The 6409-nt window shown below is 42.8% G+C and overlaps 1 long non-coding RNA gene across 1 annotated transcript in view; it reads right to left on the bottom strand.

Moving 5' to 3' along the window:
* Window positions 1–2079: 2079 nt before the first annotated feature.
* The window catches only part of LOC109377457 (uncharacterized), a 9386-nt gene continuing 5056 nt past the window's right edge, over window positions 2080–6409 (bottom strand). The window contains exon 3 of the long non-coding RNA XR_002122875.1: window positions 2080–3676. This is a non-coding gene — a long non-coding RNA (uncharacterized LOC109377457). The remainder of the gene's footprint in view (window positions 3677–6409) is intronic.

A 6409-nucleotide genomic window follows, 5' to 3' on the forward strand; every position in this document is an offset into this window, starting at 1 on the left:
CTGCTACCTGTTGGCAGCTCAGCGGCTGCTCAGCTCGGGCTGGACTCGAACCGCTGTTGCTCAGAGCTCAAACTCTTGAGCGAGCTCTTAACCAATTGAGCCACTCGCCCGGCCCACAGACAACTGATCTTTAACAAAGCAGCAAAGGTAATACAACAAAAAAGATACTCTTTTCAATAAATGTTGCTGAAACAACTGGCCATACAGGCAAAACAGATGAATCTGGACACAGGCCTTTTCCCTTCACAAAAATTAACTTAAAATGGATTGCAGACCTAAATGTAAAATGAAAAACTATAAAGCTTCTAGAAGATAATATAGAAGAAAACCTAAATAACTTTCAGTATGGCAATGGTCTTTTAGACACAACACCAAAGGCACAATCCACAACTAAAGAAATAATTGGTAAGCTGGATCTCATTAGAATTAAGTATTTGTGCTCGGCAAAACAAAATGTCAAGAGACAGAAGACAAGTGATAAACTGTTAGAAAATATTTGCAAAAAACACGTCTGATAAAGGATTTTTATCCAGAATATGCAAAGAACCCTTAACACTCAACAGGAAGGAAAGAAGACATTAGATTTTTAAAAAATGGGCCAAAGGTCTGAACAGACACTGCAAAACAAGCATATGAAAGCATATGAAAAGATTTTCACCATTGTATATTATTAGAGAATCACAAATTAAAACAAAAATGAATCACCACTATATACTTATTAAAATGACCGAAATCCAGATCACTGACAACACCAAATGCTGGCGAGGACACGGAGCATTAGAGATTCGCATTCATTTCCGTTGGGAATGCCCAAACGTACATCGCTTTGGAAGAGAGTTTGGCAGTTTCTTATAGAAGTAAACATACTCTTACCATGTAATCCACCAGTCTCACTTCTTAGTATTTACTCAAAGGAGTTGAAAACTTACACCCACACAAAAACTTGCACACGGATGTTTATAGCAGCTTAATTCACAACTGCTAAAACTTAGAAGCAACCGAGATGCCCTTCAGTAGGTGAGTGGATCAACAAACTGTGGTCCATCCACACAATGGAATATAGTTTAGTCCAAAAAAGTAAAGAAAATAGCTATCAAGGCAAGCAAAGTAATGGAGGACTTTTAAATGCATATTACTAAGTGAAAGAAGCCACTCTGAAAAGGTTGCATACTGTATGATTCCAATGATGCGGCCTTCTGTAAAAGACAAAACTATGGAGACAGTAGAGAGATCAGTGGTTGCCAGGGGCTTGGGGAAAGGAGGAACACAGGATTTTTAGCACAGTAAAACTATTCCGTATGGTACCATAGTCATGGATATATACATGTCATTGTACATTTGACCAAATCCATAGACTTATTACAGCAAGAGTGACCCATAATGTAAACTGTGGACTTTGGGTGATAATGTGTCAATCTAGGCTCAGTAGTTGTAACAAACATACCAGCCTGGTGTGGGATGTTGATAGTGGGGTAGGCTATGTGTGTGGAGGGGTAGGGGGCATATGGGTAACTTTCCCCTAGTTTTGCTGTGAATTAAACTGTTCAAGAAATAAAGACAATTATTATGTTTTAAATTATAATTTATTCTTGGGAAGATAACACATATTTTTTCTTTCACCAAACACTTGAGGCTGACACTAGGGCATAAAAATAACTTTTTCTCTGAATTTCTTCAAATAAGGATCGATCACTTACATCTTGTTACTGAGGACAAAAACATTTTATACACATTAAAATGTAAATTTACTTTGGTCTAATTCAAGTTATGAAAAACTTGGAGGATCATCTCATTTTATTTTGACTTAAACTTTATTCTGTTTATGGTATATACTTAGTATCTGTTGTTTGCTTTAGAAACAAAAACCTTTCTTAAACAGTGACCCCAAAATTCCTGGAATTTCCCATGAAAAAGCAATGAAAGACAAGTGCTGAAACTCAGATAGATTTGGGCAATATGCTGACTAATATGTTCTCCTTGCAGCATTGTGAAGTCTGTGAGCATTTTTATACTTATACACACACACACACACACACACACACACACACACACTGAAAGAATGAAACACAAACAGATAGCTTCGCGTAACCCAAATGTCCACCTTCTTTCCACAGAATCTTTTTATAAAACAGTGTTCTTTATTATCCACTTTGAGAGATATTGCTCTGCAATACACAGTACAGCATCACTGAATTGGTGTGGCCAGTCCACTAGGAGGTGGTCATACATGGGAAGATTTACAGCAGCGTAAAGGAATGAGTGAAAATATAAAAGTGTCTATTTTTTGCATTAGAGACGGTTTTAAAATTATGTTAGACCTGAATAAACACATTCAACCTTCTTTCTAGTTTCATAAAATGATTGCACTTTTCAGTCATTTTTGGATGAGACATCTGTCACCCCAGAGAATGATGTCATCAAAGGACGGTGCTACTATTAGTATGTGACTGCCAACTCTCCCTTGTCAGGTCACTCTCTTTTCGGGCAACCTCAGACTGGACAAGGTGGCCTTCAAATGGTCTTCAATTCTGCAATTCTATGAGATGACTCAAATCTATGAGGAGTGGCTTCACCAGCTATCAATGCTTCATCCTCATGTCCCTGCAACCTCCAGTCAGGTCTCTAACAGACTCAGTTGGCTATCAAAGTAAGACCACTGTTACAGAAAACAATTCATGTGCTTTGTTATGTAAGTAGGATGATTTGAACATTGGTTATCTCCTTCTACCTAGAGATTGGAAAGAAGGCAGTAGTGAACATGATGACAGACTGTATGAACTCTGTCCTGTGAAACAGAGCTAGTTAATAAAATCAACACCTCTCCCTTGTAGATGATGCCATGTGTCCATGCGGATAGCAAGGGACAGAAGTGGGTAAGAGCACCTGCCTACAGACCAATAGCCCCCTGGGATGTCCTGGACCTGACAAACAGGCCCTTGGCCTGGAGACAAAGATGGCAACAGCCACACAAGGCCTGGGAGCCCACAACAAAATCGTGAAGCAGCAATATTACTTTCCAGGCCCAGATGCATCGTTTCCTCTAGTCGCGGATCTTCCATGAAACATTTTTTCACACAAATACAGACTATTTCCCTAAATAAAAATAGTTTGGGACGTTTTCCCTACTAGGCAGTTACTAGGACATTTGTTTTCCTCATATCTCTGTTGGATGAAATTTCATTGCTGCAAAATCACTCAGAAAACAGTTCATCCTTCCCACACCTCCAGAGGACCACTGTCCCCTAAAATGTCACCTGACCCACAATATAGAGGAACTCACCAGCAGGTGAATAGGAGCTGGAATGTGGTCTTCGTACCTGGGCAACTAATCTTGATTGTATTTCTTGCCCAAAGGATAACACGGCCAAGCACAGCAGTGAGAACAGCCACTGGCAGCTTGCAGTTTCTCCGTGGCTTCCTGGGAAACCTGGTCACTCTCAGCATTAAGCATCTCCATGAGAAACCTGCAGGTGGGCCAGTCTGAAATCTGGGATCTGTGTCTTCCCGCTCGTTTCGCTGAAGCCTCCGAAGGCATGCTTTCCACACAGGATCTGTTTCCACTTATCAGAGGTGTAGGAGGGCATGACAAACTTCTCACGTGGATCTTCATTTCAATGACTTGGCTTTTAATTCTCAATTGGTTTCTGTTTCTAAGCTTTTAGAACTTTTTACCAGCCTGGAAGAAACATCAAGTAAAGGTCAGGTGAACCCCAAATCTAAATGCTTCCACCTAATATGACCTTAAGGCTGTACTTACCTTCCTGCCAAAAAACCCCAATCTCTTCTTTCCTATCTCAAAATAGAGATTTTAACATAAAAAAATTACACATGTGACCCCGCCAATATTGCCGTTTTCACAGCTAATTCTTAACATGTATTTTGCATTTTGTAAACAAGGCAAAAAATGGCCAAATGACTTTATAGGTAAGTGTCAATATTACATAAATAAATAATAATAGCCAAGCCTAAGTCCCTACATTTCCAAATTATATAAAATTTTACAAGTTTATCTCTTACTTCTTTTTCCTGGGAATGAGAAATGCTGTTTTAAATGAACAGGTAAAAGTGGTAACAAAGTTAATTGAAAATAAAAAGAAAAATAAGTTCAGATTCCTGTAGAGCAGCTCAAAGGCCTCACATAAACCCGAGGAGGCTGAGGGGCTTCTGGGGAACAGCACTTGGACAGAAGGGGCGGTGCGCTGTGCGCCTCAGGTGACACACAGGAAATTGGGGAAGGCCCAAAGAGTGGAGATGGAATAGGACTTTTGTTTTATTTTCAGGTTTGCCAGTGTGCCCCCACACCTACCCCAACAGGGGGCATCAGCAGCCAACTTTGAAAACGTGTCTGTGTCTCCCTGGCACTTGGGGAGCCCAGGACCATCTTCCGGACCTGCTGGGGAAGGGGCTGGCCAAAGTGCCGCGCAGCGAAGGAGAGGCTGCATTCCGGAGAAGTGCTCCCCAGCGTCGCGGCAAAAGGTGTCCAAGCTGACCAAAAGTGGCCCAGCCAGAGAGAGAGCTGCCCTGAGAGGGGAGGAGATGTGACAGCAGGAGCATTGCCCTGTGATGGAGGAACTGTGGGGACGGCCAGACGAGGCGCTGGCCCCCGCCAAGGAACTGCAGGCTCGGGGACTCCAGAAATGGCACGAAATGCCTGCAAGAGAAAGTGCCACCTGAAGCCCCGCCAGGTCCCTGCGGCCTCACTGTGGGCTTGGAGCAGTGCGGTCCCCGCACAGGACGTTTCTTGCTCCGATCCTTCCCCTCCGCCCACCCCCCTGGATGTCCAGGAGAGGTCACAATTCAAGCTCAGTAAGCTGGGGGAGCAGGCCAGGGTAGTGGACTGTGCTGGGAGGAAGAGGAGGCAGCACCCAGTGCAACCGGAGACGCCACGTGCTGCTTGTGCCCTGCACTCCAGTGGCTTCGCACTCAGCTTCATTCTCGTCCAAGGCAGCTGTCCTCCCGGAGGAGAGAAGTTTGTGGTGAAATGCAACGTGGAATTTGGACAGGCACGCTGGACTTCGTGATTTAACCACTGAAATCAGACCTCCTCTTGTTACTGGAGATAACCAGAGGGCCTGGGGTTTCATCCAAGGACTGGGAGAAGAGCATCAAGGGCACGTGTGAGAACAGGGTTGGTTTGGAAGTACCCCGCCCGGCCAACTTGTTCAAAGTGAAAGAAATAATACCTTTGGGATTGCAAAAAGAATCCTTTAAATTCAAAGTTAGTTAGTAGAAACCTACTAAACTGTGTGACAAAAATGATTTGAAAATCCCTTAAGAGAATATTCAGTTTATTTCCTGAGAGAGGATTTCAAATTTTTAATTACATGTAAAACATTAACTTTTGTACTAGAAAATTTTGTAAAAAATAACCAACTGTGTGTGCTTTAACAAGTAAAAACTAACTTGGTAGTAATGAAAACAATGATAATAGCAAAATCATTAAATACTTGCTATGCAAGTCTTACCATTTTAACTCACTTTTCCTTCACTGCTGCACTATAAATTTGATCCCCATTTTCCAGGTGAAGGAAATGAAGTTGGAGGCACTGGGTGACTTGCACTTATCACATAAATGGTAGGGGGAGGATTTATCAAACTATAGGGAGCACGCTCTGCAAAATAAATTTGCACACTCTAAAATATATTTATTGACATTGGAAATACACATGTAAAGTGTTGCCAGCATGAAATTATGGTGGGAAAAAAAATGGAAGGATGGTGGTCTTCCTTTTGAAGTTTAATGATGAATGCTGAGCTGAGAGAAAGCCTGCTTGGTTGAACTGGTCATTGGAAACAAATGGCAGAGATTGTGAGACCACAGGGAACAGGCGGTGGCAAGTCCAGCTTCTGGACTCAGGGGAGGCTTGAAGAGTCACAGATGTCAATACAGCGACTGAGTTTGAGAAACTCGAAAGCACAAAAATATTTAGAGCCTGGAGCTGTGTCACCCACGTTTGCTATGAAAGATGTTAGCGTGTTTCACATCCTCATCTACTGGGTCTGGCACAGCACTATTGGATAGCTGTCTGGAAGTTGTTTTCCTCTATGGGACAACATGGCTGTGGAGTGTCTGTCCCTGGGGAAACGGCTTTCCTGGTCACTACACTGTGTGGATGCCAGCCAGGCACAGGCAAAGGGAGAGCGCCCAGCAAACCTGAGGAGAGACTTGTACTTGTTTGGGATATTCACCAATCCACATGGCCAGGGACACAAGTACAAAGACAGATCCCGTTCCTGGAATGATCATGAACCTGACCACCCTCACAAAGGCAGCGGCACTTACGAAGCCCCTGGGTCATCTGGATCTGAACATCCCCTACTGTGACCCAGGAGTGAGACCATAGAAAATGTAGCTGCATGTATCTGGGACACTTCCAAAAATTGCTTCTTGTGAGAGTTCATTATAAAG

This window comes from Hipposideros armiger, unplaced genomic scaffold (assembly GCF_001890085.2).
Source record: "Hipposideros armiger isolate ML-2016 unplaced genomic scaffold, ASM189008v1 scaffold_1412, whole genome shotgun sequence".
In the NCBI taxonomy this organism is placed as follows: Eukaryota; Metazoa; Chordata; class Mammalia; order Chiroptera; family Hipposideridae; genus Hipposideros; species Hipposideros armiger.